General features: G+C 39.2%; 1 protein-coding gene across 5 annotated transcripts in view; it reads left to right on the top strand.

Annotated features, from left to right (window-relative positions):
• The first annotated feature begins 698 nt into the window (after positions 1–698).
• The window catches only part of GAPDHS (glyceraldehyde-3-phosphate dehydrogenase, spermatogenic), a 101,764-nt gene continuing 87,404 nt past the window's right edge, over positions 699–15,058 (top strand). For all 5 annotated transcript variants that reach the window (XM_078146350.1, XM_078146349.1, XM_078146348.1 and 2 more), the window contains exon 1: positions 699–1,115. The gene's annotated coding sequence lies outside the window, so the exon portion shown is untranslated. The remainder of the gene's footprint in view (positions 1,116–15,058) is intronic.

Below are 15,058 nucleotides of genomic sequence, written 5' to 3'. Positions count from 1 at the left end.
TCCTTGGGCTGGAGGGAAATTGCCAGGGATAGTGTTTCTGAGGCCAAGGAGAAATTGGGGTCCAAGCACGGGCACTCAAGCACCCCATCACTCCCTACCCCACTCCCATCTCCCACCTCTCCCCCACCTCCCCACTCCCTTCCACCCCACCTCCACTTCTCACCTCCCTCCACCCCACCCCCATTCTTCCTCTCCGCCCCCATCCCCACCTTTCCCCCTCCCCCTCCCCCCCACCTCCCCACTCCCTTCCCCCCACCTCCACTTCTCACCTCCCCCTACCCCCACCTCTCCCCCACCCCCACCTCCCCCACTCCCTCCACCCCACTCCCACTTCTCACCTCCCTCCCTCTTCCTCCAGGCCCCCCCGTCACAGTGACACCTTTTGACACTTTCCTCCCTTCCTTCGCCTGCCCCAAACCTCACAACCTGCCCCCCCATCCCCTTCCTCACAATCCCTCCTGGGGTATCCCATATCACCTCTCCCCTTCCTGGTTCGAAACCCCCAGAAGGAAGAAACTGAAAGTCTGGCGAGCTGCCTCACCTGTTCACCTGTTCGCTTCCCGCCCCTCACCACCTGGTCGTCATCTTCCCGCCCTCTCCTCCCTCTGGGCTACCCAGACTGACACTTCCCCGCCTTTTCTGCTCGCGCAGGCGCAAAGCTTGGCTGGAGAGGCGCGTACTAGCTCCAACAAGCCAGGCTTGTCTCACGGCGCATGCGCGCAGAAGTTGGCAGCTGACAGACCTGCGCAAGCCTAGAAGGGGAGACGCGTGCTGGCCCCAACAACGCCTGGATCTCGGCTGTGTCATGTAGGCGGCAGCCTCCTGGCGCTTTGCCAGGTTTGTCTCACGGCGCATGCGCGCAGAAGCTGGCAGAGCCCAGGAGCCTGAGGCCTAGGCTGAGGAAGGTTAAGGTTGAAGACCGAAGGAGTCTGGCCCTTGTCTGGTGAGGAAGGAGGGCTCAAGCCTGGGGTTTCTGCCCCGCGATTGTTACCAGCGTCCTGGCAGATGGCGGAGGAAGTCTTTTGACGATGCTTATGGCCCCGCCCCTTGCCGAGGCCACACCCCCTCTGAGCCCCACCCCTTCCCAGTGTTTTCAATGCGGCCATTGATTGCAGGTAGGTGTTTAAAGAGAGAAAAGCAGATTTGGAAAGTGAACAGCTGGTTAAGAAGAGGGTGTCTGTCCAATAAATTGTTCCTTATGGCAAAGTTGCATTTACCCACCCAAGGAATGCAGTGGTGGCTCAGTATTAGACAGCAACATAATTGATCATATTTTTTAAAATGCCATATTTTTATGGTAGATGCAGAAAAAAAATTGATAAAATGTGACGTTTAACACTAAGTACCCTCCCAATTTAAGAAAATCTCAAAGGACCAAGCTGTGTCAGTTGGTTGCATTATTTTTTATCCATAAGGCAAAGAAAACAGATACAAAGATCAAAGTTTTTATTTCAAAGTAAAATGATATTTTGTTTCAGTTATATGCCTGTTCCTTTTAGTGTTAAGCTAAAAGCCCTTAAAAGCATAAACATAGAAGAATAATTTTTAATATAATAAAAAGTATATTACTAAAAATTGGCATTATTACCATGGAGAAATGCTTGGAGCTTTCTCAGTCAGTATAGGGGTAAAACAAGAATACCTCCTCTTCTCACTATTATTTGACTCCCTTTCTAGGAATGCTAGCAATAGCAATAGGACAAGAGAAAGAAATGAAAGAAATGAATATTGGCAAAGAGGAGATGAAACTATCCCTATTTGCAGATGACGTTATGGGTTACTTAGAAAACCCTAGAGAATCAACAAAGAATGACTAAATATAAATGAATTACACATCTATTAAGTGCTTAGTTTATACAAAGCACTGTGCTAAGTGATGGAGATGCAACTAGAAAATAAAGTCCCTACCCTCAAGGAGCTCACATTCTAATGGGGGAAACCATAAATATGGGGGTTTTAGCCACAAGACAAATGGAAAAGTCACATAGGCCTTAGAGTGCAGCCCAAAGGACATGGTGATGCCTGTTGTTTAATGCTGTTTCCACTGATAAACTCTTATCTGTTTCTGATAGTTTCTGAACTATCTGACAGAACCGTGGACTTTGATGGCAAGAACATTCCTTTCTGGGTCTTTGGTAGCGGTGGCTGCAGCCCCTCAGGAGCAGTGGCTGAGCTGCTTCCCAGGGTGGTGGCCACAGGCATTGGTCTGGAGGCACTACTATTCCAAAAGCTGTTGTGTTCGTGGTCCTGGGCTTTCTCTTTCAGGTCAAGGTGGTGGTTTGGGTTTTTTTTCCTAGCACATGTTGCCTCCCTCCTCACCCCTGGGGTGCCTGCTATTTCAGATAATATTTAACTAGTCTTGCCCATCTGCCCTGTGAGCAGCAGTTGGTTGACAGTTGGTGGGGATGGCCGGCCCCTTTGGTTGTGAGGGCTGAGCTGGAAGCAAGACCCATGGTCTGCAGGGTGCTGCTCTCCTCAGGTCCCTTGTGCTCATCCTCCCATTGACAGTTGGTCAGTAGCTCAAGCTGGTCAGTACTCAAGGTGATGAGGAGGGTGGACCCCTTTTCCACAATGATCTACCCCCTCAGTGACAGCTGTGGAGGACAGGTTGGAAGCAAATCTGGAGGTCTGGAGGACATTGCTATTTCCGAGGCTCTTGCACTCAGGGTCCAGAGCTGCCCCCATCGGGATCAGTCCACAAGCATTTACTAGGTGCTTACCATATACCAGGCACAGTGCTAAGCGTCTGAGGAAATACAGTGGTCAAAGTGGTGGTGTTTTGGCTAACAAATAATTATTAGCTTAAGTAAAGTAGAAAGATATAAACTAGATCTACAAAAACAGGCAGCATTTCTAAATAATAATAATGATGATGATGATAGCTAACATTTACATAGTGCTGTGTGCCAGGCACTGTGCTAAGTGCTTTACAATTATCATCTCATTTGAACCTTACAACAGTCCTGAGAGGTAGGTGTTAATATCATCCCATTTTACAGATGAGGAAACTGAGACAAACAGAGGTTAAATGACATGCCCAGGGTCACATAGCTAATAAGTATCTGAGGCAGGTAACAAAAACCAAGACCAAATGGTAGAGAATTCTCATTCAAAAATAACTACAAAATACATTAACTGTCTGGAATCAATCTACCCAGACTTATGTACTCTTTATAAACAAGACATTTTATAAAAATAAAGGTAGAAAAATAATGGGGAGAATAGCTACTACCCATGATCAGTAGCACTAGTATAATAAAAATAACATGAACCAAATTAACTTTAGAGATTTAATGCAGTACCTGTCAAACTGCCAAGAAGTTACTTTATAGGGCTAGATTAAATTATAACAAAACTCATTTGGAAGAACAAAAAGTAAGCAGAGGTGGGGAACCCAAGACCTCAAGGTCCTTGGGTGTGGCAGAACAAATCCTTTTATTTAAAGGGATTTGTTCTGTGAAGTCTGGATTCAGTTAAAGGGCCTCACTTCAGGACCCAGAGGCCACGTGTGGCCTCAAGCCCTCAGGTTCCCCTCCCCTGGTGGACTCTCAAGGGAGATAATAGTTAGAAATTGGAAGGAGGGGGCATTAGTACTTCCAGACCCCACACTCTCTTTTAAAGCAATAATCATCAGAGCTAGTGCTGGTTAGAAAATAGAAAAATGGATCGGTGAAACAAACTAAGATAAATCAGAATCAGGATTGATTAAACTCAGTCCCTACTGTTGGTGATCAGTCAGTAAACATTTATTAAGGGCCAGGCACTGTGCTGAGCATCGAGGGTATAAAGAAAGGCCAAAGCCAGTCTCTGCTCTTAGGGAAGTCCCAGTCTAATGGGGGAGGCAAGAAGGAAACAGCCGTGTATAAACAGGCTAGTTACAGGATACATTGGAGAATTAGGTGGGATGGGGAAAGGCTTCTTGTAGAAGGTGGGATGTTAGCTAAGACTAGAAGGAAGCCAGGGGGTGGAAATGAGGAGGAAGAGCCTCCCCAGCCAGGGGCAGCCAGAGAAAACGCCCAGAGGATTTTTCTATATGTTCCTGGAGGTGATAGGGAGCCAGTGGAGTTTATAGAATAGTGGGCTATGGGGTCAGACCTGCTGTAGGAAAATCTCTTTGACAGCTAAGAGGAAGATGGATTGGAGTAGGGAAAGACAAGAGATATTACAAAGCTGAAATCAACAGGCAATAGATTGGATCAACCCCAAAATATAATTTACTTGGAAAAGCAGTGCCTATTTACAAGAATTTCATGTGAAATTAAAAAGAAGTTTGGAAAAACATAGATTTCAACCAGCTTCTTCAACCATAAACCATGATAAGTTTCATATAAATACAGGACCTGAATATGATAGGTCCTGTAAAAAAAAAATTAGAAACAAATGAGGTCAGGTACCTTTCACAAGCATGATTAGAAGCAGGATTCTTATTTAAGTAAATGATAGCAAAGATTGTAAAAGGTAAAAAGGATTAAAAGCTTTTGCATAATAAAATTCATAAAGATAGGGAAATAATATTCACATCAAGTGTTGCCAATAAAAAAAATCTATTAAATAAAAATCTAGGGAATTAACACAGACTTACAGCACCAGAGCCATTTTTATCTCATTAACCATTCCCGCATCATGGATACGTCCTCCTCTCTTGATTTCTGTCACATGTTTCCTATTTGATTGTGCTGTCTTGGTTCATCGCTGCTTCTCTGTATCTTTTGCCAGATTATCTTTTTGCCCAGTAAATATGGGTGTCCACGAAGGCTATATCCTGGGCCCTTTTCTTTCTTCTCTGCTCTCTTCTTTGATAATCTCATTAGCACCCATGGGAGTTATCATCATCATCATCATCATATCTCTGCAGCTGACTCCCAAATCTGTATGTCCAACCTCAATCTCTCTCCTGAATCCAAACTCGTAGTACCATATTATAGGTAGATCTCTTCCTCCAGGTGCTCCATAGGCATCTCCAACTTAACATCTTTTAAAATAGAGCTCATGTTTCCTCTCAAACCCATCCCTCTCCAAACTTCTTCATTTCTGTTGATGGCCACCAAAATCCTTTAAGTTGTCCAGAGTCACAATCTTGGGATTTTCTCCCCTCCTCTCCCCTGCCCTCCCCATATCCAATCAGTTACCAGGATCTTACCTTCATAGTATTTCTCTCAGTCATTCTTTTCTCTTCACTCCCACGTGGTCTGTGTTAATTCAGGACTCCATCTCCACCCACTGAGATGAGTACAATAGTCTATTAACTGATCCCCCTGCTTCTGGTCTCTCCCCTTCAATCTATCCTCTATATCAGTGATTTCTAAATGTTTTTGATCATGCAATCCCATCAATAGAAAATTTCAAACACATCAGTACACCTCCAATATGTGTGCATTTATAAATTATAAATCTCTACTTCTGGACTGATACATTATGTGCATTATAAAACACAAATGTAAAAAAATGGATGAGATAAAGATGAAAAAACTTATAAAAATTTTTTTAATTTAACCATCCACAAAGCCCTTCTCTGATGCTCTCGTGTGATATGGAGGTGACCTTGTGTTTTTGAAGGCTCTGCTAGTGGAGCACAAACTGAGTCACACATGCTGGAAAGATTTTGAGTCTGGCCTTGTTAACAGAATGAGTCTGTTTTCTAAGGGACAAGCTAGCAAATCTCAGAGAGGGCATTGTTAGGAGGCTGGCCATCTGATGGTGATATTTTTCTGTCTATGCCAAGTCCTAGTTCTGCAGTGATGGCCACAGAGTAGTAGTAAAGGAGGATGGAGGAAGAAACAAGCATTTATTAAGCACCAGCTATGTGCCAGGCACTGTGCCAAGCCCTGTATCATCTATAAAATAATGGGAAAGAAGGCAAAGAGTGCTTAGAATTCCACTGCTTTTATATTGACCATCAACAAATTTCACTTTGACTATTTGTTCTTTGAATATGAGCTCTTTTTCCAATGACCACTGCGTGGCTATGTTGCTAGAGAAGCTAATGACATCTTTGCTATCAGTGAAACCAGAAGAAAGAAGGAAGCTGAAGTCAAATGGAAGGATGGCTTATAAGTGAGATCAGGGACCAAGCTGATGGAGTGGGTTGTAACATATTCCCCAAAGCTATAAGAAATATTATTTAATGGGGCATTTGTTCATCACCTAGTGTACTAATTTTAAACATTTGGGGAAAGGCCATTAAAATCATTGCAAATTAAGCACCAACTTTGGTTGCTGAGGACAAAGTGTCAGAGACATTCTCTGCGGAACTTGACGAGACCCTCCCTCCAAATCCTACCAACACACATGCTAGTACTTGGTGAGTTCAGTGCAGATGGGAAGAGGTGTGTATATGGAGAGGAATGCGTGGAGAAAGTATGATTCAGGAGAAAGAAATGAGAAAGGCCAAAGACTTGTAGGTTGCACAAAAACCTCACATCTTTATATTATAAACACTTTAAAATAGTTGCGTTAAATATGACAAGCACCAAATAATATCAAAAAGGACAAAATTAATTACATTTTGACAGATAGGAAAAGGCTTATTGACATGGGAGTTATCCCTGAGCCAGCTATTGGTACAAAGTCAGATCATCAACTCAGAGTAAAAATCAGAATTTGTAATAAAAGAAAAAAAGAATGAGCAAGTAAGTTATTGGAAATCAAATATGGTAAATGGGAAACAGAAAAGACATCAATGGTGACTATAATAATTTCATCCAGAAATTATTTGTTAAAATAATTAAAAACTAATGTGAATTAATTGCCACAACAAGGAGGCTGAAAAGGCCTTAATGAGCAGTCATTTGACTTAATTTCCAAAGAGTGAGAAGGCTGCTAAAGGCAATAATATTATGTTAAAATATGAGCTTGTTTGTAAAATCTTACACAAAAGCAGATAATTGAAGATTAAAAGGAATATCATCTTACGAAGCAGAGATTAGTGGTGGAGAGTAAAGCCAGTTTAAAGAAAGCCTGTTCATAGCAGCTCTTTTTGTAGTGGCAAAGAATTGGAAATGGAGAGGATGCCCATCCATTGGGGAATGGCTGAGCAAGTTGTGGTATATGAATGTAATGGAATACTATTGTGCTATGAGAAATGATGAGCAGGCTGACTTCAGAAAAACCTGGAAAGACTTATATGGTCTGATGCTGAGTGAAGTGAGCAGAACCAAGAGGACTTTGTACACAATAGCAGCCCCGTTGTGCGATAACTGATATGGTTAAACTGAACCCTTCTCAGCATTACGAGGATCTAAGACATCTCCAGAGGCCTCAGGATGGAAAATGCTGCCCACATCCAAAGAAAGAACTATGGAAGTCAAATCGCTATCACTTATTTTTACCTTCTGTTGAGTTTTGTTTCATGTTGCTGATGGTTCCTCCTATTTAATTTTTACTTACAACTTCACTAATGTGAAAATATGTTTAATAGGAATGTAAATGTAAAGCCTATATCAGATTGTGTGCCATCTTGGGGAGGCTGGTGGGGGGAGGAAGGGGGAGAAAAATTTTCAACTCAAAAGCGTATGGAAGTGATTGTTGATAAATCAAAATAAATTAATAAAAAAAAAAAAGAAAGCCTGGCAAAATACTCAACTAAGCAAAGTTATCCCAAGAGCATTCAAGGATGAAAATGGAAAGAGAGCTGCAAACAGAAAGATGGAAAAGATTTGAAGAAACCATTTCAACAAACAATTTTCTTCATGGATAATGGAACCACCATGCCCCTAAACATCCCAATCATTGAAGGGCTTATAGAGGGGGTAGAAATGGAACTCAAGGGAGCAAAGACGGGAAAAGAAGCCCATCACTGGAGGTTATGTAATTGTCAGGACATTGAGGGATCGATAAACAAGATACATGAAGGAGAGGGAGATACCAAAGGCTCAGGGGAAAGAACTCAAGTCTTATTAATACAGTGCCTCTCTCTCTCTCTCTCTCTCTTTCTCTCTCTTTCTCTCTCTTTCTCTCTTTCTCTCTCTCTCTCTCTCTCTCTCTCTCTCTCTCTCTCACACACACACACACACACACACACACACACAAACAAATGGTAATCAAGAGAATGAGTGACATCTATTGCTACTTTTCCATCTATATAAAATCTTTATGAGAGTCGTCTACACAAATTCAGGGCATTCTCAATGAGGGCATTAGCAAGAAACAAACAGGGGGCAGTTAGGTGGCACAGTGCATAGAACACCAGCCCCGGAGTCCAGAGGATCTGACTTCAGATCTGGCCTCAGACACATGATACTCACTAAATGTGTGACCCTGGGCAAGTCACTAAAACCCCTACTGCCTCACAGAAAAAGAAACAAACAGGCTTTGCAAGAATATTTAACAATGGACTGCATCTTTATCATCTCACTGTACTCCTTGTTTGTTGATTATGAAAACTTTTAATTTGGTGGAACCAAATGTTCCTATACAGCAATGTGTCTCCCATCCATACATCAAGATTAGGATTCCCCTGAAGATGCAACAACAGAAATAACACTGATAATAAACATCAGGAGAGGCAGAAAACAGAAAGATACATGCTCACCAGAAGTGTTCATCACTTTGATGGAGGAGGACATCTGTAGGGTCTGGGCTGAGGAAGTATTCCCCGTGGAAAAGGAGGTCCTCCAGTGCTCCTGTTTGTGGATGACATTGATTTGGTTTTGTCAAGACCCAAGACACAGCCCGTCCTGGAAGAGATCTGTACTCACTCGAAAGAAATTTGGCTGGCCCATGTACACAGGCAAGTAGACAAAGAATGTGCCTGGCTGAAATTTCAAAAATGCATTTTAAAAATTCAATTATATTTTATTTTAAATTCTGAATTCTCTCCCTTCTGTTTCCCTCCCCACCACCTTTTGAGGAAGCTAGAAAAACAAAACCTGTTACAAATAGGTATGGTCATGCAAAACAAATACCTGCATTAGCCATTTGAAGAAGAAGGAGGAGGAGGAGGAGGAGGAATGGAAATATGTTTCAGTTTTCACTCTGAGTCCATCAGCTCTCTATTTGGAGGCAGATAGCATGTTTCATCATGAGACCTTTGGAACTGTGATTGGCCATTGTGTTGATCAATCAATCAGTAACCATTCATTAAGCTCCTACTATGTGCCAGGCGCTGTGCTAGGTATACAAAAAGAGGCAAAAGATGGTCTTTGCCCTCAAGAAGCTTACAATCTAGTGGGGAAGACAATATATAAACAAATATATACAAAGTAAGCTATATACAAAATAAGAATCATTAAGTCTTTCAAAGTTGATATTCTTTACAATATTGCTGTTATATAAATTGTTCTCCTTACTTCACATTTTATTAGTTCATTTAAGTCTTCCCATGTTTTTCCAAAGCCATCTCCATTATTTCTTACAGCATAATGGTATTCTGTTATGTTTGTATACCAAACTTATTCAGCCATTCCCCAATTGATAGGCATCCCCTCAGTTTCCAATTCTTTGCCACCATACACACAAAAAAGCTACTATCAATATTTTTGTACATACAGGCCCTTTTCCTCTTTGTGTTTTTTTGGAGCATAGACCTATTAGAGGTATTGCCAGGTCTAAAGGTATGCACAGTTTAATAGTTTTTTGGGTGTAGTTCCAAATTGTATGATTTGGCTGCTTTAGTGTCCCACAAATAGAGAATTAGTGTGCCTGTTTGCCCACAGTACTACCAGCATTGATCATTTTCCTTTTTGCCATCTTAGCCAATCTGATGAGTATGAGATGATACCTCAGAGTTGTTTTGATTTGTATTTCTCTAATTATTAATCATTTAGAGCATTTTTTTCATATGGCTATTGATAGCTTAGATTTCTTCCCCCTGAAAACTGTCTATTCATATTCTTTGACAGTTTATCTATTGGAGAATGGTTGTTATTCTTGTGAATTTGGCTCAATTCCCCATATGTCTTAGAAATGAGATTTTTATCAGAGAAACTTGCTCCCCACCCAATTTCCTGGTTTTCTTCTAGTTTTAGCTACATTAGTTTTGTTTGTAAAAAAAAAACTTTAAGAAATTTTATGTGATCAAAATTATCCATTTTATCTCCTGTGAATCTGTCTTGTTTGGTTATGAGCTCTTCTGCTAGCCATAGATCTGACAGGTAATTTATTCCATGTTCTACTAATTTGCTGATGATGTCACTTTTTCTTTAATAGTATTTTGTTTCCAATTACATGTAAAGACAACTTTCACCATTCATTTTAAAAAATTTGGGTTTCAAATTTTCTCCTTCACTCCCTCACTTTCCCTCTGCCTAAGACAGTAAGAAATTTGATATAGGTTATATATGTACAGTCACATAAAACATAGTTCCATAATAGTCATGTTGTGAAAAAAGAAATAGCCCAAAAGATAAAAACATAAAAAAGTAATGAAAGTGAAAATAGTATGCTCCAGTCTGCATTCAGACTACATCAGTTCTTTCTCAGCATTTTTCATCATGAGTCCTTTGGAATTGTCTTAGATCATTATATTTCTGAGAAGAGCTGTCATTCATAGTTGACCATTGTACAATGTTGCTGTTACTGTGTACAATATTCTTCTGGTTCTGCTCTCACTTCACTTTGCATCAGTTCGTGTAAATCTTTCCAGGTTTTTCTGAAATCTACCTGCTCATCATTTCTTATAGCACAATAGTATTCCATTACATTCATATACCACGATTTGTTCAGCCATTCCCCAATTGATGGGCATCCCTTCAATTTCCAATTCTTTGCCACCACAAAAGGAACTGCTATAAATATTTTTGCATAAGCAAGCCCTGTCTCCCTTTTAAAAAAAATCTCTTTGACATATAGACCTAGTGGTGGTATTGCTAGTATGCACAGTTTGATTGCCCTTTGGGCATAATTCCAAATTGCTCTCCAGAGTGGTTGAATCATTTCACAACTCCACCAACAGTGCATTAGTGTCCTAATTTTCCCACATCCCCTTCAGCATTTATAATTTCCTTTTGTTGTCATATTAGCCAATCTGATAAGTGTGATGTGGTACCTCAGAGTTGTTTTAATTTGCATTTCTCTAATCAATAGTGATTTAAAGCATCTTTTCATATGACTATAGATAGCTTTTATTTCTTCATCTGAAAACTGCCTGTTCATATCATGTGAGGGGCTTGGTGCTGAGCTGGGCCCTGGGGTATGGGGGGAAGCTCTGGTTGCTTGCCTGCTGCTGCACTAGGGCCATGAGGCCTCAGTTACTGACCTGCACTGGGTCTCCAATTGGCTTGTCGGGGTACAGCCTGCTGCTGTCTTACCCTGACACTGCCTGCCCTGGACTGCTCTCCCCTTCTACCCAAGGGAGACAGACTTTTCTTGCCAGACTTCTGAGTTGTCTTGGCAAAATTGTTTCACGCTGTTTTTTTGTTGGTTCTGCTTTTCCAGAATTCATTTTTAGGCATTATTTTTTGGTTGTTTGGAGGTAAATTTGAGAGAGTTCAGGTGATTTCCTGCTGTACTCTACCATCTTGGCTCCCGGATAATGTCACTCTTTTTTTTAAAAAAAATTTATTAATTTATTTTGATTTATCAACAATCACTTCCATATGCTTTTGAGTTGAAAATTTTTCTCCCCCTTTCTCCCCACCACCCTCCCCAAGACGGCACACAATCTGATATAGGCTATATATTTACATTCCATTAAACATATTTTCACATCAGTAATGTTGTAAGTAAAAATTAAAACCAATAAGAGGAACCATCAGAAAGAGGAAACAAAACTCAACAGAAGAGAAAAAAAAAGATAGCAATTCAACGTCCATAGTTCTTTCTTTGGATGTGGATAGCATTTTCCATCACGAGGCCTCTGGAGATGTCTTAGATCCTTGTATTGCTGAGAAGGGTTAAGTTTAACAATCTTAGTCATCGCACAACGTGGCTGTTACTGTGTACAACGTTCTCCTGGTTCTGCTCACTTCACTCAGCATCAGACTATACAAGTCTTTCCAGGTTTTTCCAAAGTCAGCCTGCTCATTATTTCTCTAGCACAATAGTATTCCATTACATTCATATACCACAGCTTGCTCAGCCATTCCCCAGTTGATGGGTGTCCTCTCAATTTCCAATTCTTTGCCCCCACAAAAAGAGCTGCTATGAATGATTTTGTACGTGTGGGTCGTTTTCCCATTTGTATGATAGAAGTGCTATTGCTGGGTCAAAGGGTATGCACAATGTCTCTCTTTATGTCTAAATCACGTACTCATTTTGCGCTTATCTTGGCAGATGGTATAAGATGTTGTTCTAAACCTAGTTTCTGCCAGAGTACTTTCCAGTTTCCCCAACAGTTTTTGTTGAATAATGATTTCTTGCCCCAGTAGCAGGCATCTTTGGGTTTATCAAATACTAGGTTACTATGCTCATTTGTTTCAGTAAATTATGTGCTTAATCTGTTCCACTAGTATTTATTATGATCACCCTCTCTATTTCTTACACAGTACCACATTGTTTTGATGATTATAGCTTTGTAGTATAGTTCGAGATCTGGTCCTGCCAGGTCCCCTTCCTTCCCATTTTTTCATTGATTCTCCTAATATTCTTGACCTTTTGTTCCTCTAGATGAATTTAATTAATTAATTTTTTCTATTTGGTAGTTTGCTGTGGCACTGAACAAATAAATTAATTTAGGTAGTATTCCCATTTTTATTATATTCACTTACCTACCCATGAGCAATTAATATTTCTTTAATTATTCAGGTCTGCCTTTATTTATATGAATAGTATTTTGTAATATAGCTCTATATGTGTCTTGGCAGGTAGATTCCCAAGTATTTTAAACTTTAAAAAAAATTATGCTTATAGTTATTTTAAATAGAATTCCTATTTGTCTCTTCTTGATGGATTTTGTTGGTAATATATGTAAATACTGATTTAGTTGACTCTCTAGGGTTCTCTAAGTAAAGTATCGTATCATCTGCAAAAAGGGATAGTTTTGTTTACTCCTTGCCCATGTTTATTCCTTCAGTTTCTGTTTCTTATTGCTCTAGTTAGCATTTCTAGTACAATGTTGGATAGTGATGGTGATTGTGGACATCCTTGCTTCACTCTGCTCCTACTGGGAAGGCTGTAGCTTATCTGTATTATAGATAATGGTTGCTCTTGGTTTTAGAAAGATACTGCTTATTAATTTCAGGAAAGTTCCATTTATTTCTTTGGTTTTTTAGTGTTTTCAACAATAATAGGTATATTTTTTCAAAAGCTTTTTCTGCATATGTTGAAATAATCATATTTTTTTTGTTTTGTTTTTGTCATGAATATAGTCAGTTATAGTTACAGTTTTCCTAGTATTGAATCAGCCCTGCGTTCCTGGTACAAATCCAGCCTGGCCATACTGTAAGATCTTTTTGATATATCACTGTAGTCTTTTTGCTAATATTTTATTTAATACTTTTTCATCAATACTCATTAGGGAAATTGGTCTATAGTTTTCTTTCTCTGTTTTGACTTTCTCTGGTTTAGTTATCAAAACCATATTTGTGTCATATAAGGAATTTGGTAAAATTCTTTCTTTGCCTATTTTTTTCAAATAGTTTATGTAGGATTGGAATTAATTGTTCTTTAAATGTTTGGTAGAATTCATTTGCAAATCTTTCAGGTCCTGGATTTTTTTCTTTAGAAGTTAATTTATGGTTTATTCCTTTTCTTTTTCTAAAAAAGGGTTATTTATGTATTCTATTTTCTGTTCTATTGATTTGGGCAATTTATATTTTTGTAAATGTTCATCTATTTCATTTAGATTTTTAGTTTTATTGACATATAGTTGGGCAAAATGGTTCCTAATAATTGCTTTTATTTTTTCTTCATTGGTTGTGAATTGACCTTTTAAATTTTTCTGCTGGTAATTTGGTTTTCTTCTTTATTTTTTAAATCAAATTAGCTAATTGCCTGTGTGGGTATATGTATATGTGTACATATGCATACACATATACAATACATATGTGTGTATCGATACATATACAGAGACATACATATACACACACATCAACTAGGTGCTGCAGTGGATAGAGCTGGGCCTGCCGTCAGGAACATTCATTTTTGTGAGTTCAAATCCAGCCTCTGATACTTATTAGCTTTGTGACTCTGGGCAAATCACTTCACTCTGTTTGGTTCAAAACCACTTCAGCATCTTTGCCAAGAAAACCCCAAACAGGGTCATGAAGAGTTAGAAACAACTGAACAGCACCAACACCAACACATATAAGCCCCTAGTTTTATCTCTTAATTCAGTTAGGGGTTTTTAACTTTCAACTTTGTTAATCTTTCCTTTAATTTTTAGGTTGTCTATTTGGATGTTTATTTAGGAGTTTTTAATCTGTTGGTTTTCTAATTTTTTTAGCTGCATTCCCAGTTCTTTGGTCTGTTCTTTCTTTTATTGATGAAAGAGTTTAGAGATAGAAAATTTCTCCTAATTACTAGTTTGGCTTCATCCCATAAATTTTGGTACATTTTGTCTCATTGTTAGCATTATCTTTAATGAAATTATTTATTGTTTCTATTATTTGTTCTTTGACCAATCCATTCTTTAGGATTAAGTTATTTAGTTTCCATTAATTTTTAATCTTTGCTTCAAAGGCCCTTTATTGAAAATAATTTTTAATTGCATTATGGTCAGCAAAAGATGCAATTTTATATTTCTGCTTTTCTGCATTTGTTTGTGAGGTTTTTATGCCCTAGTGCATGGTTAATTTTGTTAAATGTATACTCTTTTTAATAGGTGTACTCCATCCATTTCCCATTCAGTATTTTCCAGAGGTCTGTTATACCTAACTTTTTTTGAAAGTCTATTCAGATCCTTAACTTCTTTCTTGTTTATTTTTTGGTTCAATTTATCTAGGTCTGAGAATGGTAAATTTAGGTCTCCCCAATCTTATGGTTTTACTGTATATGTCTTCCTGTAACACATTTAAGTTTTCCTTTAAGAATTTAGGTGCTATGCCATTTGGCAAAAATGATGTATTTTTAGTATTGCTATCAGATCATTGTGAAGGTGCCTTTTAGCAAAATGTAGTTTCGTTGTTTATTTTTTTAATTAGGTCTATTTTTGCCTTACCTGAAATCACGATTATTACCTCTG

The sequence above is a fragment of the Phascolarctos cinereus genome, unplaced genomic scaffold, assembly GCF_003287225.1.
Source record: "Phascolarctos cinereus isolate Bilbo 61053 unplaced genomic scaffold, phaCin_HiC Scaffold_726;HRSCAF=1367, whole genome shotgun sequence".
Taxonomy (NCBI): Eukaryota; Metazoa; Chordata; class Mammalia; order Diprotodontia; family Phascolarctidae; genus Phascolarctos; species Phascolarctos cinereus.
The sequence above is the reverse complement of the archived record's forward strand: the minus strand, read 5'-3'. Positions and strand labels throughout refer to the sequence as shown.